Raw genomic sequence first — 26,154 nt, forward strand, 5'->3', positions numbered from 1 at the left:
TGCTTAACAATAGACAGTGAGGAACTTCTCTGGCCCGATGACCTCTCAACTTTATGTCGCATCCAGAAAAGAAAATACTGTAATTAATTCTGAAACTTGCAGGACGCAAAACAAAGCAAAATACGAGCTCTGAACTGTTTGCAAAAACGCAACGCAGACTTCCTCTCAAGCTTGGCCTTTGTTGGGGTCCCACGCGGGTTCAACATGCATATCGAGAAGTGTTATTTCTGTTTGGGGCCCATCTGCCCTGGGTACAGCATAATGTTCGTCCGCAACGATTGCAAGGTGTTCAGATTTTGCAAATCTAAATGTCATAAAAACTTTAAAAAGAAGCGCAATCCTCGTGGACCAAAGCATTCCGGAAAGCAGCTGGTAAAGAGCTTACGGTGGATAATTCATTTGAATTTGAAAAACGTAGAAATGAACCTATCAAATGCCAGCGAGAGCTATGGAATGAAACTATTGATGCAATGAAGAGAGTTGAAGAGATCAAACAGAAACACCAAGCTAAATTTATAATGAACAGATTGAAGAAAAATAAAGAGCTACAGAAAGTTCAGGAAATCAAAGAAGTCAAGCAAAACATCCATCTTATCCGAGCCCCTCTTGCAGGCAGAGGGAAGCAGTTGGAAGAGAAAATGGTACAGCAGTTACAAGAGGATGTGGACATGAAAGATGCTCCTTAAAAATTTCTGTAACCATTTCTTTTGTGTACATTTGAAAATGCCCTTTGGATACTTGGAACTGCTAAATTATTTTATTTTTTACATAAGGTCACTTAAATGAAAAGCGGTTAAAATACATCTTTCCTACATTGCCATCTACACAACATCAGATATTACAGATGTTAGATTGCATCTTAGTGTTAAATCTTCACTGATAGATGTACTTAAGTAAATCATGAAAATTCTACTTGTAACTATAGAAGTGAATTGTGGATGTAAAATGGTTATGCCATTTGGATAATGGCACTAGGCAGCATTTGTATAGTAACTAATGGCAAAAATTTATGGCTAGTGATGTATAAAATAAAATATTATTTGCCATAAAATATTCCCTTTGTTAATGTTATAGAAGGGGGGGGGATACAAAAAGGAACTAACAATTTGTATGGCAGTGTCAGATATTATTTTTATTTTAGTATTTCTTGTTTTGGTTTGTTTGCATCCTAGAAGAGCATAATGACATTGTTTGATGAAGCCTAAATTATGCTGGACTGTTTTGAACTGGTTTAGCCCTTCTGATAGGTAGTTGTGGATGTTGGGGATGAGAACTGAATATTCGCCTGGCGTGACACTACACTCTATAATCTCCACTTTGGAGAATATTCAGTTCTCACTTGTGATTCCTGGTAGAACAAACTTTATTTTTCTAGCCCAGCAACGATCTAGAAGCAGAGGAATCCCAGCGCCTTTTAAAAGTTATTATGTGGTTTTCTTTTAAAAAGCTCCTGTTTTTGGAAAGTAGAATTTATGGGTACAACGTATGTTCATTATATGTACATAAAATAAAAACATTTAAAAAGTAAAAAACAAACAAACAAAAAACGCAACGCAGAAAGGATTTTTAAACCGGAAATGAAGATTGAGCTGAGGGGAAAAGTTCTTGCATCCCTAGAGCCCCGAAGCCCAGGTTACTTATCGCGGGTTTCGGGGCACACTCGCTTCCCATTCTCCTCTCTCCTCCCGGCCGGCATCGCTTTCTCAGAACTTGGTTTCTTCCACGGACCACACTGCCCATGGAGACCTCAATTCCTTGGAGAGACTTCTGGGAACCTAAGGAATGAGAGGATGGGAGGTAAATCTACCAGCAGCACCAGGCTGCTGAAATCTTTTCCAGCCAATTTACCGCGGTGCTGACTTGTTTCTCTTACAAATTAATTTTAAAATGAAGATAAATGAAGAGGGTGTCCGTGAGAAACGCTTAAGGTCCCTTATACAGTCCTCTCTCAGCATTTTAACTGCCCATCATGACCGGTATACTGAGCATTAATCCACACTCCTTTTGAGTGCCGCTGCCTCCTAGCGTCCTCAGAAGACGTCTTCCTTCAGTTTTCTTCACCATCTAGACTTCCTCTTCCCTCCCTCTCATAATTTATTCCCTTTATTTTTTTCTTCTGGACGAAGGAAAAGGATTGGAAGTAAATGTAAAGCGATATATATTATATGACATAGAATATGAGGTATATAAGACTAAGAATTAGGAGAAATCCCTTTGCCTTGGTAACCACTTGGTAAACACTTCTGAGTTGTAAGTGATTTCTTCTTTACTTTCTACAAGGTATTAAACCTTGGCGACGGTAAACAATTTTCATTCACTGTTCATTCTCCATTCTGTAACACAGTAGTTCTCTCTACTTAATAGCTTCAAGATTTTTTTTTTTTTTACGGGAGAGAATCCAAACACTCCAAATACTAATTGTAAATCTTTTAGTACAGACGATTTTCTGTGTGGGCAAACTCTCAAAAGGTGGAGATTTTTTCTTGTTTTATTTGTCTATAATATTTGGTTCTGCAGTAAACTACTATAGTTAGTATAAAATATGCATAAAATACTATTAGAAGGCAGAGTAGAATCATGGTGATTGGGGTGGGGGCGTTGGCTGCCGGATATAGATAGGTACAATTCAGACTCGTTCCCTACCAGCTGCTTGATGTTCAAGTTTATTTCGTTTCCTTAGGCCTCATTATCCTCAATATCCCTTCCTCATACTGTTGTTTAGTCAAATTGTTTCTTGTTCCCACGATCCTCTCCGACAATGGCTCACTTTCTGAGCCCTCCAACCCCCCCACCAAAAGACTGTGTCTACATCATTCTGGAGAATGTTTTATCAGGCCCTTCTCTTTCCCTCCAAAGACACTGGTTTTCCTGAAAAGAATAGACTTGGAAGCACTACTTTGCCAAGATATGTAAAACACCAATAAAAAAGAACTTAATTCATTATCTTAGATCACCAATTTCTTTTAACTGAACATATGAGGTATGGTTCTTGCTCCTGCCACTTTAGTTATAATCAGCAATAATACAAATGTTGATATATCATGGCCAGTCTGAAAGGCTAGTTTGGTTATGTAATATTCCATCTAACTTCCCAAAATTAATAAACACAATTTTGTAGAATCATCTAGATTGGGTGATCATCTCACCGAAGGATATCCTAATATATTCTCATAAACTAACTTCTCATAAACTTCTAATGAAGATGCCCTTGACTGACAATAGGAAAGAGGGAAAGGGAGAGGAAAAGAGAGAGGGGCACATACACACACACACTCACACACACAGAGAGAGATTGATTTTCAAGGGACTCTGCCTGAGCCAGAGCAGTTGGCTGGCACTGGGAGCTTCTGTGACTGGGGATGTTCCATCTCTTTCCTCTCACCAGGAACATTTCTCCCACCCTTCCTTCTTCAGAATTGAAAACCAGACAATAAGCCTCCAAATCTACTTTTGCTTTTTACTGAGTATTTTATGAAGCCCACTGAAAGGCTCTCATTCTCTAGAGTGATGGACGAGGTAGGGAGGGTACAGATTACATCAAAGAATTTCCCTCTGTGGTCTCTAGGCTGCAGAAGGGAGGCATTTGACATAAATCTTACTAACATGAAATTTGAGGCCGGGCATGGTGGCTCACACCTGTAATCCCAGCACTTTGGGAGGCCCAGATGGGCAGATCACGAGGTCAGGAGATAGAGACCGTCCTGGCCAACATAGTGAAACCCCGTCTCTACTAAAACTACAAAAATTAGCCCGGCGTGGTGGTGGGCGCTACTCGGGAGGCTGAGGCACAAGAATCGCTTGAACCCAGGAGGTGGAGGTTCAGTGAGCCGAGACCACCACTGCACTCCAGTCTGGCAACAGAGCAAGAATCTGCCTCAAAAAAAAAAAAAAAAAAAAAAAAAAAAAAGAAAGAAAAGAAATTGAGCTATCTAATTTTTAGTGGATTCAGTTTTGCTTGTAGATTTTTAAAAATCCAATTTCTTTCCAATTAAGTGTGGTTTGACTCTCATTTCTCATCATCTTTGGGACTGTGACTCTGATGGCATTAACTTGGGCTGCTTCTTCCCTAGCTCAAACGATTACTATGTATTCAAAAGTGCAGTTGAGGCCGGGCATGGTGGCTCATGCCTGTAATCAAAGCACTTTGGGAGGCCGAGGGGGGCGCATCACTTGAGGTCAGGAGTTTGAGACCAGTCTGGCCAACATGGTGAAACCCCATCTCTACTAAAAATACAAAAACATTAGGGCCCAGCAGAAAATAAAGATTTGAAATACATTATACAATCTTTCAAAGCAAATGACTGGATGTTTTCCAAAGATGGCCAGTAGAAAAACACATAAGTAATGCTCTGGTTATGTATAAAGATCTATATATAGAAAGTAAGTGTGATGCATTCTTACTTTCCATGATCACATTTATTCTGTTTATCAGTCATGACATAGTTAAACTTCTCTGGGTACAGATAAAAGGAAATTATTTGATCTTGAAAAAGATTTAGTTTTCTGGGGAAAAAAAACTTTCTCAGTGATACATGAACTAAATAGAATGCTATGTAAAAGGCACTTTGTTACTTCTGGTTAAACATAATATATTAAAACCAAACAATTAGCTTTCTCAAGATGCATCAAATTCATTTTGCCCATTAACATTTTTCTGACCATAAAGTGGGACCTGCACATCTATGCATCTTGGGATCTGGCATCTACATTTATTGTTTTTTGTTTGTTTTTGTTTTTTTCATTTCATTTCATTTCATTCATTTCATTTCTATAGAGCATCTGGACATTCTGCTAAAGGAACTGGTGAGTTGCAAATGTAAAAAGGAGAACTGGAAATGTGCTTTATTGGTTAAATTTGGTTTGATCAACCATTGCATTGTTCACAAAATTAAACCAAGAAGTCAGTTTTTTGGAAAGTAAACTAGGATCTAGGCCGGGCGCGGTGGCTCAAGCCTGTAATCCCAGCACTTTGGGAGGCCGAGACGGGTGGATCACAACGTCAGGAGATCGAGATCATCCTGGCTAACACGGTGAAACCCCGTCTCTACTAAAAAATACAAAAAATTAGCCGGGCGAGATGGCGGGCGCCTGTAGTCCCAGCTACTCGGGAGGCTGAGGCAGGAAAATGGCGTAAACCCGGGAGGCGGAGCTTGCAGTGAGCCGAGATTGCCCTACTGCACTCCAGCCTGGGCGACAGAGCGAGACTCCGTCTCAAAAAAAAAAAAAAAAGAAAGAAAGAAAGTAAACTAGGATCTATTAGGATCTAGGATTTCACAGGAAAAGAACTCACGGGCCAGCTTTACTTGCAAATTTCTTCTTAACCCGTCTGGAAAGTGAAAGCGCATTGTCATTTGCAAAACAATTTCCCAAACATAATGAAATAAATATTTTAGGTTTACATTTAGGGGCTTAGGGACACCAAGTGATAAGATCCAGAGGTTTTCTGTATTGTTTTTCTCTCCCTCAGCTTAGCTGAGGGTGAAGGGGTGACCAGCCCCTCCACACCTGTGGGCGTTTCTCATCAGGTGGGACAAGCGACTTGAGAAAAGAAAGAGACACAGAGACAAAGTAGGGAGAAAGAAAAGTGGGCCCAGGGGACCGGCGCTCAGCATACGGAGGACCCGCGCCGGCACTGGTCTCTGAGTTCCCTCAGTATTTATCGATCTTAGCATCTCGGAGAGTTGGATGTGGCAGGACAATAGGGTAATAGTGGGGAAAGGGTCAGCAGGAAAACGTGTGAACAAAGGTCTCTGCGTCATAAATAAGTTTAAGGAAAGGTACTGTGCCTTGATATGCACGTATACAAACAACTCGGTGCACTAAAGAGCAGTATTGCCGCTAGCACTTCTTACCTCTAGCTCTAGGGCGGTGTCCTCCTATCTCACTAAATAGAACATAGAATCAGGTTTTACACCAAGACATTCTATTCCCAGGGACTAGCAGGAGATAGATGCCTTCCTCTTATCTCAACTGCAAAGAGGCCTTCCTCTTTTACTAATCCTCCTCAGCACAGACTCTTTACGGGTGTCGGGCTGGGGAACGGTAAGGTTTTTCCCTTCCCACGAGGCCATATCTCTGGCTAACACAAGGGGAAAAACCTTGGACAATACCTGGCTTTCGTAGGCAGAGGTCCCTGCGGCCTTCCGCAGTGTATTGTGTCCCTGGGTACTTGAGATTAGAGAATGGTGATGACTTTTTAACATGTATATTGCCTTCAAGCACTTTTTTAACGAAGCACATCCTGCATAGCCCTAAATCCATTAAACCTGGAGTCAACACAGCACATGTCTCTGCGTGCACAGGGTTGGGGCTAGGGTTACAGATTAACAGCATCTCAAGGCAGAAAAATTTTTCTTAATACAGAACAAAATGGAGTCTCTTATGTCTACTTCTTTCTGCATAGACACAGTAACAGCCTGATCTCTCCTTCTTTTCCCCGCATGAGGGAGCATTTCCTTCTCTGAAATCCATTAAGCAACAGTGTCATTCAGCGAGGAGGCTGGTCTCCTGGAAGTTCTAGCAGAAGGTCCCAGGTTTAAAAGAAGGATTAAGGCCTGGCTCCACCTTCTTGGTGAGTAAATTTGTTTTCAGTTTCGAGGACTCCAGTAAGGAGGCAAACTTGTCCCCAGGGGAGCTGGTTGTTGAATTGACCCGGTTTGTTCGAAATAAAGATGCTTGTGTCATCTTAGTTCTTCCAAAGTTCCCTCATCTCTGTAGTGTCGCTACTATGTCTGTAGTCGTGGCCGAGTGGTTAAGGCGATGGACTAGAAATCCATTGGGGTCTCCCCGCGCAGGTTCGAATCCTGCCGACTACGTTTGAAATTTTACCCTAAAATGGGGTCAGATTAATGTAATACGAAAAGTACAGGAGCACTGGTATCAACTTTCGCCCCTCTGGTTAATGTAAGACGGAACGTACAGGAGTACTTATATCATCGTTTGCCCCTTTCTAATTCTACCCTGGTGGTGTATGTGTTTGCTGTCAAAATGTCGCTAGTTCATTTACTTAATGAACTAGTAACCTCAGTAATCCTCCTTCACTGGCAACGTGCAGTGCTCCAGGGTCTCACCGGGTTTTCTCTCCTCCAAACCCTGCTCAAAGTAAGCTCTTTCAAGAGCTTGGTGAAAGTGTTTCTCAGAGAAACCATGGAGTGTATATAGTCTATGCCACAAATGAACTATCTGTATTTTTAAAAATTATTAAGTAAAATTGACTTTTAAAAAGCACTTATATGTATATACACATAGTCATTACCACATCAGGATACACACCAGTTCTATCAATCCATAAGCCTCCCTAGCACTGTTCCTTTATAGTCTCATCCAAATCCCACACATAGCAGCTGACAATCGTAAATACGTTTTCCATTTGTACATTGTGGCCTTTTGGAAAATGTCGTAGAAATGGAATCATACAGTATGCAACTTTTTGAGATTAGCTTCCTTTACTTAGCATAATGCCTTAAGATTTGCCCAAGTCGGCCGGAAGCGGTGGCTCACGCCTGTAATCCCAGCCCTTTGGCAGGCCGAGGCAGGCGGATCAGGAGGTCAGGAGATCAAGACCATCCTGGCTAACACGGTGAAACTCCGTCTCTACTAAAGATACAAAAAATTAGCCGGGCGTGGTGGCGGGCGCCTGTTGTCCCAGCTACTCGGGAGGCTGAGGCAGGAGAACGGCGGGAACCCGGGAGGCGGAGCTTGCAGTGAGCTGAGATCGCGCCATTGCACTCCAGCCTGGGCGACAGAGTGAGACTCCGTCACAATAATGAAGGAGGAGGAGGAGGAGGAGGGGAAGGGGAAGGGGAAGGGGAAGGGGAAGGGGAAGGAGAAGGAGGAGGAAAAGATTTTTCCTAGTTGTTACAAATATCAAAATTTCATTCCTTTTTCCTCTTGAATAGAATTCCATTGCACGAATGTACCACAGTTTATGCACTCATGGAAGGACATTTGTGTTGTGTGACGTTTGTTTCCAGTTTGGGGCAATTGTGAAAAAAAAAAAAAAACAAGTTGTATTTCATAATGGCTAATGATGTCTAATATGTTTTTTTGTCCTTATTTGCCATCCTTATACTCTCTTTGGTAAAGTGTTTATGCCTTTACCCAATTTTTATTGAGTTGTTTTCTTATTGTTGAGTTTTAAGGATTCTTTATATATTCTAGATACAATTCCTCTATCAGATACATGACTTACAAATATTTTCTGCCAGTCTTTATTTTTTTCAGTGTCTTAACGGTTTCTTTTGCAGAGCAAATATGTTAAAAATTGATTAAGTCCAATGTATTTCTTTTTTCTCTTTTGGAAAGTGCCATATCTAAGAACTCATCACCCAACCCAAGGTCATGTGGATTTTCTGTTATGTTTTCTTTTAACAATTTTATAGTTTTATATTTACATTTGCGTGTATGATCAATTTTTAGTTAATTTTTGTATAAATTGTGAGATTTATGTTAGGATTTCTTTTCTTTCTTCCTTCCACTTTTCCTTCCACTTTTCCTTCCACTTCTTCCTTCCAGGCCTTCCTTACGTTTTTTTTTCCTTCATTTCTTTCTCTCCTTTTCTCAGCTTTCCTTCTTTCCTTTGCATATGGATAGCCCATTGTCCCAATATTATTTGTTGAACAATTTTAATTTCTTCATTTATTTTATTTGCACCTTTGTCAAAAACCAATTAGCCATATTTGTGTAAGTTTATTTCTGGAATCTCTGTCCTGATCAGTTGATGTTCATGTTTATATTTCTGCCAATACCTTACTATCTTGATTACTGAAGTTTGTATGAAATCTTAAAACCAGGTAATGTGATTATTCACTGCATGTTTTCAAAATTGATTTAGCTATTCTAATTCTTTTGTCTATCTATATAAATTCTAGAATCAGCATTTCTCTGTCTCCAAGAAATTCTACTTGAATTTTGATAGCAATTGCATTACATCTATAATCAGTTTGGGGAGATAATTCTGGTTATTTTTCCATCATTACACTCTTTTATTTACTCTTTTATTATCAGAGTCTTCAAATAGTTATCTCATGCATTCTGCCCATAACTTATAGTTGTATTTGATAGGAGAAAAATGGTAAAACACACTTCATCTCACCTGGAAATAGGAACTTGAGATACTTTTTTTTTATGATAATGAAACAAGACCTCCTAGAAATAAAGAATAAAGTAGCAGGGGAAAGGAAAAACATTTAATGAAAAATTTGGAAGTTACAGTTTAGAATTAATTCAAAAACAGTAGGAAAACATCAAAGATGGAAAACAGTAGTGGAAAGAAAATTGAGCAACCCATTCTAGAGATTCAATATCATCTGATTACTGGGAGTTCCAGCAAGACAAACGAAAAATGGAGGATAATTTTATCAAGAAATATAAGAAAAATTCTCAGAACTGAAGGACTTGAAGATCTACATGGGAAGGATTGCCCTTTATGACTAACACTTTTAGCATCAAGTCTAGAAAATACTTCCTTGGGTCAAAGTCTAAAGATGTTCCCCGATGTTGTATTCTACAAGCTTTGTTTGCTTACTTTTATATTCAGATCTACAGTCAATCTGGAATTGGCTTAGTGGATAATGTGAAAAAGGTAAATTTAATTTTTTTTGCTTGTAGATAATCATCTGATCACTTTTTTTTTTCTTCTATATATTCATCATTTATTCAAAGACTGGATTCTGTGTAGTGCTATTGTCTATCTTTGGGCAATGTCATGTTTTTAAAAATTACGTTACCTTTCTATCTTTCTGTTTGGTAAAGTAAGTCTTCTGACTTTGCTTTCCTTTTTCAAGAGGAGTTAGGCTACTTTGGTCCTTTTCACTTTCATATTATTTTTTACTGAATTTATCAATCTCTTTCCAAAAACCTGATATTATTGTTACTAAAAATGCAGGAGAAATGGGGACTTACTGGTTAACAGGTATAGGGAAGATGTAAAAAGTTCTGGAGATAGATGGTGGGGATGGTTGCACAATAATGCAACATACTTAATGCCACTTAAGTGTACACTTACAAATGGTTGAAGTTATAACTTTTATGTTTTGTATATTTTATCACAATAAAAATCAAAAAAGATAAAAAGATGGCCACTTTATTGACTTTGTTGATCATCTTTATTTCATATTAATGTCTGCTCTTTGCATTAGTAATGCATTAATATCTGCTCTTTGCCTCATTATTTCTTTCTCTAAAATTCTCTTGGGAGTAAATTACTGATTGGTCACTAATTTCATGTAATACATGCTTAGATCACTAATCTTATTTTATTTATATACTATAGTATTTAAGGATTTCTTAATGCATTTCTAGCTACAAACTATATATTTTGATATGTACTATTTTTATTATCATTTATTTCAAAATAGGTCCTAATTTTGATGGATATTTTTTCTTTAAGTCATGAATTATTTAGAAGTGTTTTATCATTTTGCAAATAAATATGATTTTTAATTTTCCTGTTTTGATTTCTGGCACAATTTTATTGCTGTGAAATAATAGCATGTATCTAACCCTGTTATGTTTTTGGAGCATTGCTTTGTGGTCTGGTAAAATGTCAAATTTGAGATAATTCGATGTGTGTCTGAGAAAAGTTTGAATCCTGAAGTCGATATATGCACTGTTCTCTATATAGGTATGTTATATGAACTGCATTACTTTTCTTTACAGTTATTTTTCCATTTGTGTTTTTATTAGTTTTTCAGAGAGATATATTACACTAAAGTATTACACTATAATTGTGGTTTTATCTGCTCCTTTTACTTCCATGAACTCCTGGATTTTTTTTTTTTTCCTCCATGTCTTTTTTTTTTTTTTTTTTTTTTGAGGTAGAGTCTTGCTTTGTTGCCCAGGCTGGAGTGCAGCGGCACTATCTCGCCCAGGTTGGAGTGCAGTGGCACGATCTCGGCTCACTGCAACCTCCGCCTCGCGGGTTCAAGCGATTCTCCTGCCTCAGCCTCCTGAGTAGCTGGAATTACAGGCGCACGCCACCATGCCTGGCTAATTTTTGTGTTTTTAGTAGAGACGGGCTTTCATCATGTTGGTCAAACTGGTCTCGAACTCCTGACCTCCTGAACCACCCGCCCTGGCCTCCCAAAGTGTTGGGATTACAGGCGTGAGCCACCGTGCCTGGCCTCTCTATCTCTTTATGTCCTAGAAGCCAGAAATTCTGCATAGAGCATGACTTATGTAACAGCTAGAATTTGGAAATACCAGACACTACCTCCAGGTGAACAACTGCAACAAGAAAAGCCTAGGAGAAAAAAATCTGAGTTCAATTTATACAGGCTTTAGAATATCCTTTGGGACTTCAAATAAATACTTTCATTTCGACATACTTTTACATGTTTCCTTCCTCAAAATAAAAGGTGAAAATATAATTTAAATACAATTTATCTTATGAGAAACTCTGGGATGATGCTGAGTAGAAGCTGCAGTAAAGGTTCCAATCAACCTCTGCTTTAAAATGAGCCTAGTTCTCAACCTAGCTGACTCCACCTGTCCTACAAATGGCTGTGTCTATAGTCTCCCAAAACTGTATCATCATAACCTCTCCGAGACCAGGGAGACACAGGGAACTGGTTTGACTAGAATTATAGTTTCATGCATGGGTGCAGATTTGCCTCCAATTTACAATATTGAGGTTAGTGAATCACGTAGCCTCGATTTAAAGAGATGTTTGTTTAGCAGCTTTATGCTTAATTTCATTTGAGTAATTTTTTTTGTTAATTGTTACAACTAGTTTACATGATAGAGAGAAGGCCAAATTTTAATAATTCTCAGTCGATCGCACGGAACCTTCAGTAATTTTGTGAATTTCCTGGAATCAAGATATTAAAAGTTGTTTTCCTAGAGGCAGTAAACCTGGTAACTCACATATGTGGAGAAAAATATCCCGTGTCTGAAATTGAGCAGAGTTGCAGACAAGGCACGAGTTCTCCAAGACTTAATTTCCCCGTTTTTATGGGGGTATAAGCGCCCACTTAACCTAGCTTTTAAGCATTAAATTGCAGAAAAAATAAAAGAAGTTCGGTCCAGTTCCGTTACATATAAAAGTTGCTCAATTTTTCTTAATGAAGAAAGCAAGGCTCAGGACCACCAAGTTTCTGAGTTAATTGGGGGTTAGGGGGAAGGGAGACTTTGTGGATCAATGTAATAGGCAAAAATAAATAAATAGATCCCCCAGGGTTTTCTTTGAAAGGATGTTGTGAGTGGGCATAAACTAAAGATTTTTGCTTTGATACGTTAAATGCATGCCGTAGAATGCCTATAACCCAGCATGAGCAATTGTTGGGTAAACAGTACCAAGAGGGGTTCCACGGTGTAATGGTTAGCACTCTGGACTCTGAATCCAGCTATCCGAGGTCAAGTCTGGGTGGAACCTGCTCAAGGATATATGTATATATTTTTCGCTACCTTTCCTTTCCCCAGGGAAAACGTTCTTTATGTAAATTACCAAAATCAATTTTCGGCCTGATATATTCCATGAATTCCTGCAACTCCCGATACTACACTTGATCTTAGTCAAAAGGCCAAGAAGCTACGCAAGTCCCAATATACCTGCCTCTGGGTGAGGAGGCGGAATAGAATCCACTTTCCGGGATCACAGCTCACTACAGCCTCGACCTCCCCAGGCTCAGGTGATCCCAGGTAGCTGGGACTTCAGGTGCGCACCACCACAGCCGGCTAAATTTTTGTTTGTTTGTTTTTGTTTGTTTTTTGGAGGGAGACAGAGTTTTCGCTATTTTGCCCAGGATGGTCTCCAAGACCTCCTGGGCTCAGGCTATCCTTCCGCCTCCATCTTCCAAAGTACTGGGATTACAGATGAGAGCCATCGCGCCTGTCCTGACGGACTGTTTCTTTCGATAATTTATGAAGTCCACGGAAACATTTTTGTCCTCTGAAGTAGGAAGTGCTGATAAAAATAATCTGCTCTTGGGTCTTTATGCAGGAGAGCTGAGATTTTAATTACTACTAATGCAAAATTTGGGCAACTTGGTATTTCTTTGCTTTGTAGAGTTGCTTTCCTTTTCTTTTTCTTTCTTTCTTTCTTTCTTTCTTTTTTTTTTTTTTTTTTTGTCGTTGTTGTTTTTAACCTCACTTACTTCTAACATATGTAGCATAACTACAATTTCTCTCCTTCTCTTGGGCCAAGATAGTCTTTAACTTTCTCTCAAACCAGCCTTGCACTGTGCATTCAAATCTTGTTGGTTGAAAAAGTATTCTTTGTTATCAAGCTCTAGTGTTCAGTAGCTTAAATGGTCTAATGTGTTGGCAAGCTCTTTACAAACTGGTAAGGAACACCCTGCTCAAAAACAGACAAACTCCCATGGACTGATGAGTGGTATGTCCTACATCAAAGATAACTCAAGCGTCAAACACCCCATGGGCAGCAATATCCCACCCCAGGCTAAACCCAGCGGCTAAAATCATACCACTTTGTGGCCTCATTACCAACAGAAACAGGATAATGTCAGAACAGTGAACTAACTCTGAATGTTAAAGATAGGTGGTGGTGATGGTGGTGGTGGTGGTGGTGTTAATTGTCAGTACAGGTAGAAGACTGAGACGCCTGTTGCTTGCCCTGGTCTTGGAGTCAAAATCAAGAGATACTCAAGTTACAACCTACTGCCCTCTCACTGTGAGACCTTGGCCACATATATATGCCTGTGGATCTTCTAGTCTGTATGACGACTATGTTGTGAGGATTTACAAATTACAAACCACAAAAAGACCTTGATGGTGATGTGTAGTAAATACTTGAAAAATAGGACTTACTATTTATCCCTTTTGGGTATTAATAAATCTAACCTTCAATCTGCTAAGAACCTGATAATTTGGGGAATGCCCCCAGTGGAATTTATAGAACTTGAATTCACAAACCCATCTGGAAGTCCTCAGTTAAAATACCATTTCATTGTGTAACATTGGGTGGTTTCTTCATCTGTAAAATACAGACGAAAATATGCTGTTGGTGCTTAACTCGTATCTTGGAAGGTACTAAGTATTTAATGAAAACTACCTGTTAGTGGTAAAGCTTTTTGTGAATCCTGACTTCTTTTGAGTTGACAGTAGTTATGAGGATACAAAGATGCTATTTAGTGCAGGACAGGCTGAAGTCTTGCTGGCTGTGATCAGAGGGATTTATACCAGTTTTGAAGTAACTGCAACATAAGGTAGTCTCCATTCACTGACTAAAGAGGATATCATTTGAATATGCAGCGGGAGGATTGCCTAGGAGAGCAGCAAATGGAACACAGGAATTTGGATAAGTTTTGATTAATTTAGCTGAGGAGACCTAAGGAAGGGTGGTAACTGTACCTGGTAAAACCGTAGTCGGCAGGATTCGAACCTGCGCGGGGAAACCCCAATGGATTTCAAGTCCATCGCCTTTACCACTCGGCCACGACTACCTACCTACGCGTTGGTTGAGGGCTGTGATGAACTTATAACGGATGTGTGGAGAGCACTGAAGTAGTTGGTCTTCAGTCTCGTCAACGCCTCTGCTCACGAATGAAAGAGCTCATTTAGAGCACATCAGTAACCAGAACATAGTGCCTAGGATTGCAATTTAATACGGGACTCCTAGACAAGCGACTCAAAGTGCCTGGGCGCTGGAGCTTGCACACTAGCCGCTGAAATCCGCGGACACCACGTTCACACCTAATTCTCACGAACCCACAAAAAGGAGTATTGAATTGAGAGTCCAAGCAGCCTCAAGCCTCTCAATGCCAATGGGAGAAGCAACGGGAAATGAGGGAAGGCACGAGAGTGGGGGGTCATCCGTGTTTACGTACAGTTAAAATCGAAATCAGGAACCTCTTCGATGACATTCAACTGACTTACTCTTCCGAAGGAACGGCTAAAACCGGACTGGCGCGGGCGTGCGAGCTGAGGAGGGGGCTCGTTTCCGTCCTAACTGGAAAAGATGACTCTAGAGAAGTCTCTGACTCTTCAGGTAAATGTAATTCCCGTCAGTCTGGTGAAGGATGCGAGACCATTCCCAACAGCCAAAGCCTTCAGCCAACCGAGCCCAGGGAAAAGGAAGAACTCAGAACACAGGTTTCCAAAAATCTTAAGGACAGTCCAGCACAGAAAAACGCAAAAAGATGAAAACACGTAAATGTCAGGATAAATCTAGCTACATTAATAAGGTTGATTCTTGCTTCAGATACTACAGTATTGTCAGAGTGGGATAATAAGGGGTAGACTTGAATTAGATTTCTTTTTAGACAAAAGTCAGGGGGAAAGTCTACGAATTCCGGGAATGGAAGTGAGTCAGCCCCGCAGATACACAGGGAAAGTGATCTCTATGACTGAGGCCGGCAATGTCTCTGACAGTGAAAGCGCGCCCACATTTGTTTTTCCCTCTAAAACAGTAAGAAATGTGTTCCCTTCGTTGTACTCTTGCAAATATTATTTGGTCTTATTTCTGCGGCACTTACTAAGAACGGTTTGTAACCTTTGACACAGCAAATTTATTTTCGAGTTCTTTGTCCCCGGGCAGTCTTCGCAAACTGTCCTCGCCCAGCAGCCTGTGCACCACCGGGGAACTTAGGAGACATGCATATTCTTGGGCTTGAACTCAGATCTCAGAATCAGAAACTAGAGTGGTGTGGTGCGTGTGTGTGTGGGGGGGGGAGATTGGGGGGGTGAGGGGGGCGGGGCGTGGGGGAGGCGGAGGATGTCTAGCAATCTGTTTTAATAAGCCATCCTGCCGGGCGCAGAGGCTCATGCCTGTAATCCCAGCACTTTGGGAGGCTGAGGCAGGTGGATCATGAGGTCAGCAGATCGAGACCACCCTGGCTAACACGATGAAACCCCATCTCTACGAAAAATACAAAAAATTAGCCAGGCTTGACGGCACGTGCCTGTAGTCCCAGCTACGAGGGAGGCTGAGGTAGGAGAATCTCTTGAACCTAGGAGGCAGAGGTTTGTTAGCCAAGATGGCACCACTGCACTCTAGCTTGGGAGACAGAGCAAGACTGTCTCAAAAAAAAAAATAAAAAAATAAAAATAAAAATAACCCCAAGCCATCCTGGTGGTTCTGATGCCCACTGAAGTTTTCAGAGGCACTCTCCTAGAGAAATAATCGTTTTATTTGTTTGTTTGTTTGTTTGTTTTATATTTTATAAATAGAAATGGGGCGCCTCGCTATGTTGACCAGTCTGGTCTTAAACTCCTGGTTCAAACCCCTGGTCTCAAGCCATACTTCCATCTCCGCCTCCCAAAGTTCTGGAATTACAGGTGTGAACCACTGTACCCAGCTAGGAAATAAGCTTAACCAAAGGAAAACATATACTACACAGGAACCTTTATTTTTATTTCTAATTGTGATAGTGAAAAATAGATATTAAAATGGGAGTTCTTTATTATTATTGTTACTCCATCTGCCTAATAGATCATTACCAAGCCACTAGAAACGACATACTGGAAGACTGTAATAGTTCTGGGAAACTGTTTGTAACTTAATGTTCACTAACAAAAGTAAGAGGCATTAAGCATGACTTAATCTAGGCAAAATTTTTGCAGGTAAAATCCTGCGGTGAACTCATAATGGATGCGTGGAGCGCCGGGAAGCAGTTGGTCTTCACAGTCTTGCCCAGGTCTCTCCTCACAAGTGAAAGAGCTCGTTCAGAGCACATCAAGAACCAGAATATTGTACATAGTGTTTCAATTTAATACAGGACTCTTAGACAAGCGACTCAAAGTTCCTGGGCGCTGGAGCTTGCCCACCAGTCGCTGATATCCGCGGACACCACGTTCACATCTAATTCTCACGAACCCGCAGAAAGGGAGTATTGAATTGAGAGTCCAAGCAACCTCAAGCCTGTTAATGCCAGTGGGAGAAGCAACGGGAAATAAGGGAAGGCATGAGAGTGGGGAGTCATCTGCGTTTACGTACAGTTAAAATCTAAATCAGGAGTCTCTTCGATGGCGTTCAACTGACTTGCTCTTCCAAAGGAACGGCGAAAACCAGACTGGCGCGGGCTTGCGAGGTGAGGAGGGGCTTCGTTTCTATCCTAACTGGAAAAGATGACTCTGGAGAGGTCTCCTACTCTTCAGCCAAATATGATTCCCGTAAGTTCTGGTGAAGGACAAGAGACCTTTCCTAAAAGCCAGAGCCTCCAGCCACTAGAGCCCAGGGAAAGGGAAGAACTCAGAACACAGGTTTTCAAAAATCTTAGGGAGAGTCCAGCACGGAAAAAAGCAAAAAGACGAAAACACATAAATGTCAGGATAAATCTAGCTAAATTAATAAGGTTGATTCTTGCTTCAGATAGTACAAAACTGTTAACACCAGGATCAGCTAATTTTTCCCCAGTTGCATATTTCATATTTGTGGAGTACTCTTCCTTAAAAGGTAACATCCTGGTACATAGAGAAATTACAGTTTGGCTGACTGACAAATATTGGATGATGACAATTGCCTCTCCCTTTTAAGGCTTACTGTTGGCATACACTGCTTACCGGTTTAGTTTCACAAATGGATACCTGAGAAACATGTTTAAAATCTTGTTGATTTTGCTTCTGTAGAGCACTTAGAAATAATGCTGAAGGCACAAATAGAGTCCATGAGCAAAGAGCAGTGAACATCATCTAAGATGCCTAGGTTACTGATCTAAATCTAATTCTCAGGTGCTGTGTAGGTTTGCATACTTACCTTAGCCCCTCATTCCCTTATTTGTGATGTAAAGACTAAATGAGGCCAGATATATAAATGAGAGTATTTTGCAAAATGTGAGGTCTTATATACATATTAGTGACTAACGTGATTTTGCTAAAAGAATATCCTGGAATACATTTCATATCAGCATTATAGAAGTGCATCTCATTCCTTTTATCACTTGCAGAAGCTTCCATTCTATGGATCTTCCAAAATTTATTTTAAACATCAAACATCGATGGCCATTTGAGGTTGTTCAAATCGTCGCTATAAGTCAAAGATTTGCAGCGAATGTTAGAGTGTGTCCCTGTTGTTGCGGATGTCTCCTGCATCCCCATCCCCAGAAGGAGCAGGAAGCTTGATCACTGGGAATGCATCCTGCTTCGTCTCCTTCCATCAGAACGTCAGAATAAGGGATCCTCCTAGGTCCGAGGATAAAGTGTTACTTGTCAGTTTGAAACAACAGCATGATAATCATCTAACTAATGCCAAAGAATAAGAAACATTGACAGCAAATACAATTTCTGGCAGAAAATTTGACCTTTCCAAGAGAGCTATAGTTCAGTACAGTGATTTATGCTAATGAGCAAAGCATTGTTTATGTAGTCGTGGCCGAGTGGTTAAGGCGATGGACTAGAAATCCATTGGGGTTTCCCTGCGCAGGTTCAAATCCTGCCGACTACGATGACGTTTCCCTTTGCAAAGGGGATGTGACACTTTATCAGATGGGATATCCTGACTTTATCTTCCAGGAAGAAGTCTGATCAGACTTTTTCTCTTTATATGCCCACTAAAAATACTCTGCCACCTTCCTGAAACAATGAGGAAAATGTGTACTTACTTGAAAAAAAAAAAAAAGTTAATTCTACCAGAGTCTTACTGGTGTTTTACTCCCAAGAAGAGCCAAGGTGATGCTATCTTGTTTCCTGCAATCAATGCCCTGTTTTGAAGGCAGCTTTCCTTAAAAAATGTTGCTAGGAATGTTTGTGTCTCACAGAATTGTTCCCTTGTTAGGGATCTACTTCAGTCAAGTAAACACTGTCATTCATACCGAAAAGGAAATTCCAGGAAATCCAGGACCAAATACAAATGAAAGCAAAGACTCAGATATGGTCGCCAAGATGGGAATAACTTGGGCATTATTAAGCAAACAACTAAGCAATTAAATATATTAAGTAAAGTAATTTTCCTTGAAATCGTATAAAAACGAATTGACGACTTCAAGCCAGACTGGCTTGTCCAGGTGTCCAGGTCGATGATGAGGCAAGAGGGACTGAAAAGAAAGTGATGTGTGACTATATTCAGGGCATGGAAAGATAACCACCTCAGGTGCAGAATCACATTGTGTGATTAACAACTATGGGTTAAATAATGCATTGGTCAAAGGAATGCTAGCCACAGCTGAGTAATTTTTAAGGAATTCCTAGGGGAATTCTATCACTGCCTTGGAAGCTTGGTGGAGCTCATCCTCACTTCTTGCCTTGCTGCATCTTCTTTTTTATTTGTTAGACCTGCCATTCTCCTTTTTCTATATCTGAGATCAGTTATTTGTGCCTTATTGGATAAACTCAATCAGTTTATCCAAGGATTTTGCAATTTTAGTAGTTTTTTTCCAAACAAAATTTTGGCTTTTTTTTTTTTTTTTTTTTTTTTTTTTTTTTTTTTTTGCTTATTTCCATCTTATGTTTCTATTTTATTGCATTAAATGAGCCATTTTCTTCTTCATTTCCTTCCCTAAGATTTCTTTGGGTAAAATTTGCCAATTGCTAATTTCTTCCAATGGATCTCAGATTATTGATGTTCAGCTTTTATTTTATTCTTAATTATGTATTTAAGAGTTGAAGCATCCAAGTGCATTTTGGACTGCATGAAATATGTTTCATAAGTATTATTTTCGATGTTATTCTTTTGAATATAAGTTTTAATTACCATTTAGATATCTTCTTGGAACCATACGCACATTTTTTTTCTTTCTCTTCTTTTCTTTTTCTTTTCTTTTCTTTTCTTTTCTTTTTTTTTTTTTTTTTTTTTGAGACAGAGTTTTGCTCTTCTTGCCCAGACTGGAGCGCAACGGTGCGATCTCTGCTCACCGCAACCTTTGCACCCGAGTTCAAGCGATTCTCCTGCCTCAGCCTACCAAGTAGCTGGGATTACAGGCTTGTGCCACCACATCCTGCAAATTCTGTATTTTTAGTAGAAACAGGGTTTCTCCATGTTGGTCAGGCTGGTCTCAAACCCCCGACCTCAGGTGATTCGCCTGCCTCGGCCTCCCAAAGAGCTGGAATTACAGGCGTGGGCCACCGCACCCGGCCATATGCACACTTTTTAACTTCTAAACATAACACAATTTTCGATTTCTAATTAATGTCTAGCAAAATGTACTGTGGCTAGACCCCTAGTATTTATCTCTCAGACTGTTCGAATTTTGGAAACTTACTTTAAAACCGGCAAGGCAAACTTTTTTTTTTTTTAAGTTCCATGTATACTTCAAAAAGAAATTTGTCTTCAGAAGTTGAGATGCCACTGGGCGCGGTGGCTCATCCCTATAATTCCCAAACTTTAGGAGGCTGGAGCGGGCGGGTCACTTGAGCCCAGGAGTTCCAGAGCAGCCTGGGCAACACAGTGAAAACCAGTGGGAGGATCACTGAGCCCGGGGAGGTCGAGGCTGCAGTGAGCAGTGATTCCACCACTACACTCCAGCCTGGGCAACAGAGTTAAAAAAAAAAAAAAAAAAAAAAAAAGTTGAAGTGTGTAGTGTTCTTCATATGTAAGTTAGGTAAAATTCAGGAATAGTTGTGTTTAAAATTTTTACGTCTTTACTGTTTTCCTTCCCTCTTCTGCTTTTTAATTAGTTTCTGAGGGATATATATTGTGTTAAAATTTCTAAGTATGATTGCGACTTTTCTTTCTTTCGACAGAGTCTGGCTCTGTCGCCCAGGCTGGAGGGCAGTGGAGCTATCTCCGCTCGCTGCAAGCTCCGCCTCCCGGGTTCTGGCCATTCTCCTGCCTCAACCTCCCGAGTAGCTGGGACTACAGGCGCCTGCCAGCACGCCTGGCTAATATGTTGTGTTTTTAGTAGAGATGGGGTGTCACCGTGTTAGCCCACCTTGTTAGGATAGTCTCGATCTTCTGACCGCGTGATCCGCCCCCCTCGCCCTCACAAAGTGCTGAGATTACAGGCGTGAGCCACCGCGCCTGGTTGTTCTTTTCTTTCCTTTTTTTTTTTTTTTTAATTTTTACCTTGTATATTTTAGGAGTTCCTAAATTTTACCTTGTACAGTTTAGGAGCTTATTTTTTCCCTGTATCTTTTTGTTTTCCAAAGCAACAAGAAATTCTAAATAAAATGCTGCTTATGAAATATTTATAAATTGGCAATGGCAAGTATCATCTTCCAGTGGCACAATAAACAAGATAACACTCAGTGAAAAAATCTGGGCTTAAATTCAGAATACTCATAAGGTGTTAAGAAAAAGAGCATTACTTTGCTTCTGTCTCCCTTTTGCTTCTTTTCTCAATAAGAAAGGAAAAATATCCTAAATTGAGGGCTTCTTCTGAGTGGAGGTCTCACAGTAAGGGTTGAAAAGGAATTTAAGTAGAGGTTTTAATCATCCCTTAACCAGCCAGGTTTTATTCCCTTCTGCTGGACCTATATATGTGTCATTCTAATGTCCCAAAGGGTAACTTGAGGAACCAACATCCATAAGCTCTCTCAGAAAAGAGAGAGAAACTCAAAGAACTGGTTTGACTAGGATCTCAGCTTTGGGTGTGTGTGTACTTTTGGCCTCCTAATTTAAAAGGCTGAGATTAATGAATCATTTGGCCACAATTCAAAGGTGATTTTTTTAATCCATTTTTTTTTTTTTTTTTTTTTTTTTTTTTGAGGCGGTGTCTTGCTCTTTCGCCCAGGCTGGAGTGCAGTAGCACCATCTCTGCTCACTGCAACCTCTAGCCTCCAGCCTCCTGGGTTCACGTGATTCTCCTGCCTCAGCCTCCCAAATAGCTGGGATTACAGATGCCCCGTGCCACCATGCCTGGCTAATTTTTGTAGTTTTAGTAGAGACGGAGTTTCACCATGTTGGCCAGGCTGGTCTTGAACTCCTGACCTCATGTGATCCACCTGCCTCGGCCTAACCAAAGTGCTGGGATTACAGGCATGAGCCACTGCACCCAGCCTCAAACGTAATATTTTTAAAGCAGCTTCATGCTTAAGATCATGTTTGGTGATTTCGAACCTTTTAGTTAAATTTGATTGCTTGACATGGAAGGAAATTCAAAAGGCAGGTGATTCCCTGCTCAGCATCCATGGTCTTCCACAGTTTTTGTAAACTCCTTGATAATGATTTCTCCAATTGTTTTGTATCAGGGGGCATGTAAAGTGAGAGAGTTCACACCTTTTTTTCTATTTGGCTTGGGCTTTTTATTTTTCTTTTTAAAAAGACAGGAGTCTCTCTATTTTGCCCAGGCTGGCCTCCAACTCCTGAGCTCAAGTGATCTTCTTGCCTTAGCCTCCCGAGAAGCTGGAACTATAGAGAAATACAGTACCTTATCTGGCTGTGCCTTGGAATTTTTAAGAATTTAAAAATCTCTTTCCTAATAACTTCATGACCATGAAGTGGAAGAGAGAATTGCCAACTGCTTGTTGTTGTTTTGGGAAATGCATAAAATACATATATGAGAGACAGGTGTCTCTAATTGCTACAGAATTCTCTGAGACAGTCCAAACATCTGTTTCCCCAGTGAAAAAGTTATATCCACTACTATACCAAGGTGAAAAGCGTTATTGGAAATTGCTGTGCTCAGTGCCATGGTCCAAGTATATTTTTGATATTCACAGACCAATGCAGGCACATGCATACCTAAAGCACATGACTTTCCAGGCTTTATCTGAGCCATGCTGCTAATCTCATTGCCAAACTTAATCTTTCCCTTTTCTTTCATGTTGTTGCACTCCAGAATTAATCATTCTCCTTTAATGATCAAGGCCCACAAGCATAAATCTTGTACCCAAGAAATTGCAGATTCACACTTTTCCCCAATCAAACTTTCCAGTGCTCATCCACCTGGAAACTGCAGTTTTCATTTTTATTTGAGTATTCCACCCTCTTTGTGCCATTATGCTGCTAGCCACAAGTAGTTTTCTTAAACTCTCCCTGTATGGGCTTGTTTATATTTGTAGAATATTCCTCCTAATAGACATCAATCACCATGAGGTCAGCAACTGTGCTTGTGTTTTGTTTACCTTTGTGTCTATAGCACTGAGCACAACACCTGGCCCACCATAAAAATTTAATATTTTCTACTTTTTTTTTTTTTGATACAGAGTTTTGCCTTGTCACCCAGACTGGAGTGCAACGTTGCAATCCGGGCTCGCTGCAACCTCCATCTCCTGGGTTCAAGCGATTCTCCTGCCTCAGCTTCCCAAGTAGCTGGGATTACAGGTGCCCGCCACCATGTCTGGCTAATGTTTTGCATTTTTAGTAGAGATGGAGTTTCACCATGTCAGCCAGGCTGCTCTTGAACTCCTGACCTCTGGTGATCCACCCACCTTGGCCTCCCAAACTGCTGGGATTATATGCACGAGCCACGGCGTTCAGCCTATTTTCTACTATTTATAGAAAGAATGACCTTTTCAGAGCTCCTAACTGAATGTTTAGCTCACAGTAAGAACCTAGTTTAGTATATTGCCTTACTTCAATCTGCTGATTGTTTCAGTTCAAATTCTTACTCATCTCATTCTCCATCCTCCTTCTAAGTTATATTCTCTGTTAGAACAGCTCTAAGCCAGTCAAGTGGCTGCCCACAGGGCCACTAGCTATTACTGGGTCTGAGAAGGCAGTTCAATTACTGAAGGAGATAAAATTGTATTCCTCATGTTGCAAGCTCTAGTTTTTAAATTTCTATTGCAGAAATTCTTTTCCTTCTCTACATTCGTGGTCCGTATTTATGTAGAATAATGTTTTCTTGATTTGCTGGATCAAACCTATTTATATATTGATTGCAGACAGTCCAGAGCCTATGCTATATAGAAGGTGATCATTGTAAGTATGTCAGATAGAATTAAATTTAAAATTCACTGTAACCTAAACCTAATGTTAAAATTGATCTTTATATGTTTTTATCTTTCAGACTGTGGGTAAGAATGATTAAACTCCTTTCTTTAATATTAGCTTAGAAAAAGATCCAACTTCCCAGAACATCCTCTTTCTACTGTCTCCCTGCAAGTAGGCAAGTGGGCCAAGGTGCTCTGAAGGAATGGATGGGCTTTCCCTGGGGTGTGGGGGTGAAGGTCAAGAAGTGGGGTAGGGGAGGGAAGACAGTGACATTTTCTTCTGTTAAACCAGTGACCACTATCCATTGAATCACATAGTATGAAGTTCTTTATGCAGCATAGGTTTTTTCCAAGCAGTCACAGACAGTTGAACACTTGGAAATGCCTTCTTTAACAGTTGAAAATTTACAATGCAATAAAACCGTCTTTGCATCATGGCTATGGCATACACTGGAGTCCAGCTGGGTAGGGTCAAATTCTGAGACCTGTGATTCTTTACTCTAGTAAAGTCCATTTGCTTCTCCCCACAGCCCTTTAGGCTAATAATCTGGGATTGCTACTCTCTCCTGCCTTTTCTTTGTCATTGATGGTACAATAATGATCAGTTGTTGGTATATCTCCTATTCTTTTTGGTAGCAAGGAAAGCATTTTTTGCAGCAGAGCTTGGAAGGACCCTGTAGGAGCTGCCCAGCAGTTCAGATCACAGAACAGTATTCCCAAGTAAGTTTCAAACTCTTTTAGAAAAAACTCTCCATAAAGCCTGAAATATGAGAATAGTATTTTAAACTCTTGTGTTTTCCATGACTCTTTCTCTAATGCTTTCCCTTTAAGGGTGATGTCCTTCTATCTTGACATCATCACACTCAAAATTAGGAACACGGTAATCCCAGCACTTTGGGAGGCCAAGGTGGGAGGATCACAAGGTCAAGAAATCAAGACCATCCTGGCCAACATGGTGAATCCCCGTCCCTACTAAAAATACAAAAATTAAATGGGTGTGGTGGTGCACACCTGTAGTCCCAGCTACTCAGGAGGCTGAGACAAGGAGAATCACTTGAACCTGGGAGGCAGAGGTTGCAGTGAGCCGAGATTGCACCACTGCACTCCAGTCTGGCAACAGAGCAACACTCTGTCTCAAAAAATAAAAAATAAAAAAAAGAAAAAGAAAAGAAAAGGCAGGAACAACCTGGCAGTTGAGGAAATGACATGTGAAGCCACGGTCTGATTCATGAGGCCCTCTAGTGAAAATTAAGCAAGCAGTGAGGGAGTCCACAGTTGAGGTGAAAGACAAATAAAAGCGCAGAGTGTCTTCCATTATTCTGTGAGCTCTGAAGATGGAGCAGTGAAAAGGCAGCTTAAAGAACTAGATCCCTAAAGTGGTACTGTTTGTTCTCAAAATATAGTAAAATATGAAAGAAAAAATAAAAATCAGTTTGACAATACCCTTAGCAGCATGGGTCAGGCAAGGACTTGAAAGTTATTTGCTTTAGGTAGACATGTACCTGTTTCATTTATTTATGTATTAATTTTACATGTTCATGATTTATTGACAATTTTTTAGTAGCCAAGTATTCACAGAAGGGAACTGTTGTTTCATTGTATTTTTTATTTTTTAATCTTGTTTTTAATTGACACATAATAATTATACATATTTACAGAGTACAGCATGATGATTTGTTACATTTATACATTGTATAAATGATCAAATCGTGGTTTTTAGCATATCCATCTCCTCAAACATTTATCATTTCTTTGTGGTGAGAACATTCTCTTCTGCTTATTTTGTAGTATACACTATGTGGCTGAGCAAGGTGCCTCATGCCTGTAATCACAGCACTTCGGGAAGCCAAGGTGAGAGGATCCCTTGAGGCCAGAAGTTTGAGACCAGCCTGGGCAACACAGGGAGATTTCATCTCTATTTCAATTAAGACATTTTTTTTAAAGAGATATACACTACAGTATTATATACTATAGGCACCATACTGTGTTTTCTTATTTTTCTGCGCTGATCATGACACTGTCTATCAGTGTGTCTCATTTTCCATGTTACTTTCTTGTCTATAAGACACCTTTCCTCTTCCTTAGTAGTGGGAAGAGAAAAAAACAAAACAAAACAAAACAAAACAAAAACCCTTCTAGAACTCGATGGCATTATTCAGAAACTAGATCACATGCTGTTCTTCTACAAGGCAAAATTCTGTGAGATCAATCCTTGCTCAAGACCCTGCTGCAGCCCCAGAACCTGAACTTGAGTCTGCATGGGCTTGTCCAGAAAAAAAGCATCCAGAAGGAGAGAAGCTCCTATTTATGCTACCAACACTTCTCTCTAAGATATGTTTTTGTTGTTGTTGTCACTGTTAAGACAGGAGTCTCGCTTTGTTGCCCAGGCTGGAGTGCAGTGGTGCGATCTCAGCTCACCGTAACCTCCATCTCTAGGGTTCAAGCGAT

The 26,154-nt window shown here is 40.3% G+C and overlaps 3 non-coding genes and 1 pseudogene across 3 annotated transcripts; 3 read left to right on the top strand and 1 right to left on the bottom strand.

Annotated features, from left to right (window-relative positions):
* The first annotated feature begins 204 nt into the window (after positions 1-204).
* On the top strand, positions 205-686 carry LOC111525984 (annotated as a pseudogene).
* Positions 687-6,733: 6,047 nt separating this feature from the next.
* Positions 6,734-6,815, top strand: TRNAS-AGA. Its single transcript has one exon. It is a non-coding gene; the product is annotated as a tRNA-Ser (tRNA).
* A 7,505-nt stretch (positions 6,816-14,320) lies between these two features.
* Positions 14,321-14,402, bottom strand: TRNAS-UGA. Its single transcript has one exon. It is a non-coding gene; the product is annotated as a tRNA-Ser (tRNA).
* Positions 14,403-18,258: 3,856 nt separating this feature from the next.
* TRNAS-AGA lies at positions 18,259-18,340 on the top strand. Its single transcript has one exon. It is a non-coding gene; the product is annotated as a tRNA-Ser (tRNA).
* Positions 18,341-26,154: the final 7,814 nt, after the last annotated feature.

This window comes from Piliocolobus tephrosceles, chromosome 5 (assembly GCF_002776525.5).
Source record: "Piliocolobus tephrosceles isolate RC106 chromosome 5, ASM277652v3, whole genome shotgun sequence".
Classification (NCBI taxonomy): domain Eukaryota; kingdom Metazoa; phylum Chordata; class Mammalia; order Primates; family Cercopithecidae; genus Piliocolobus; species Piliocolobus tephrosceles.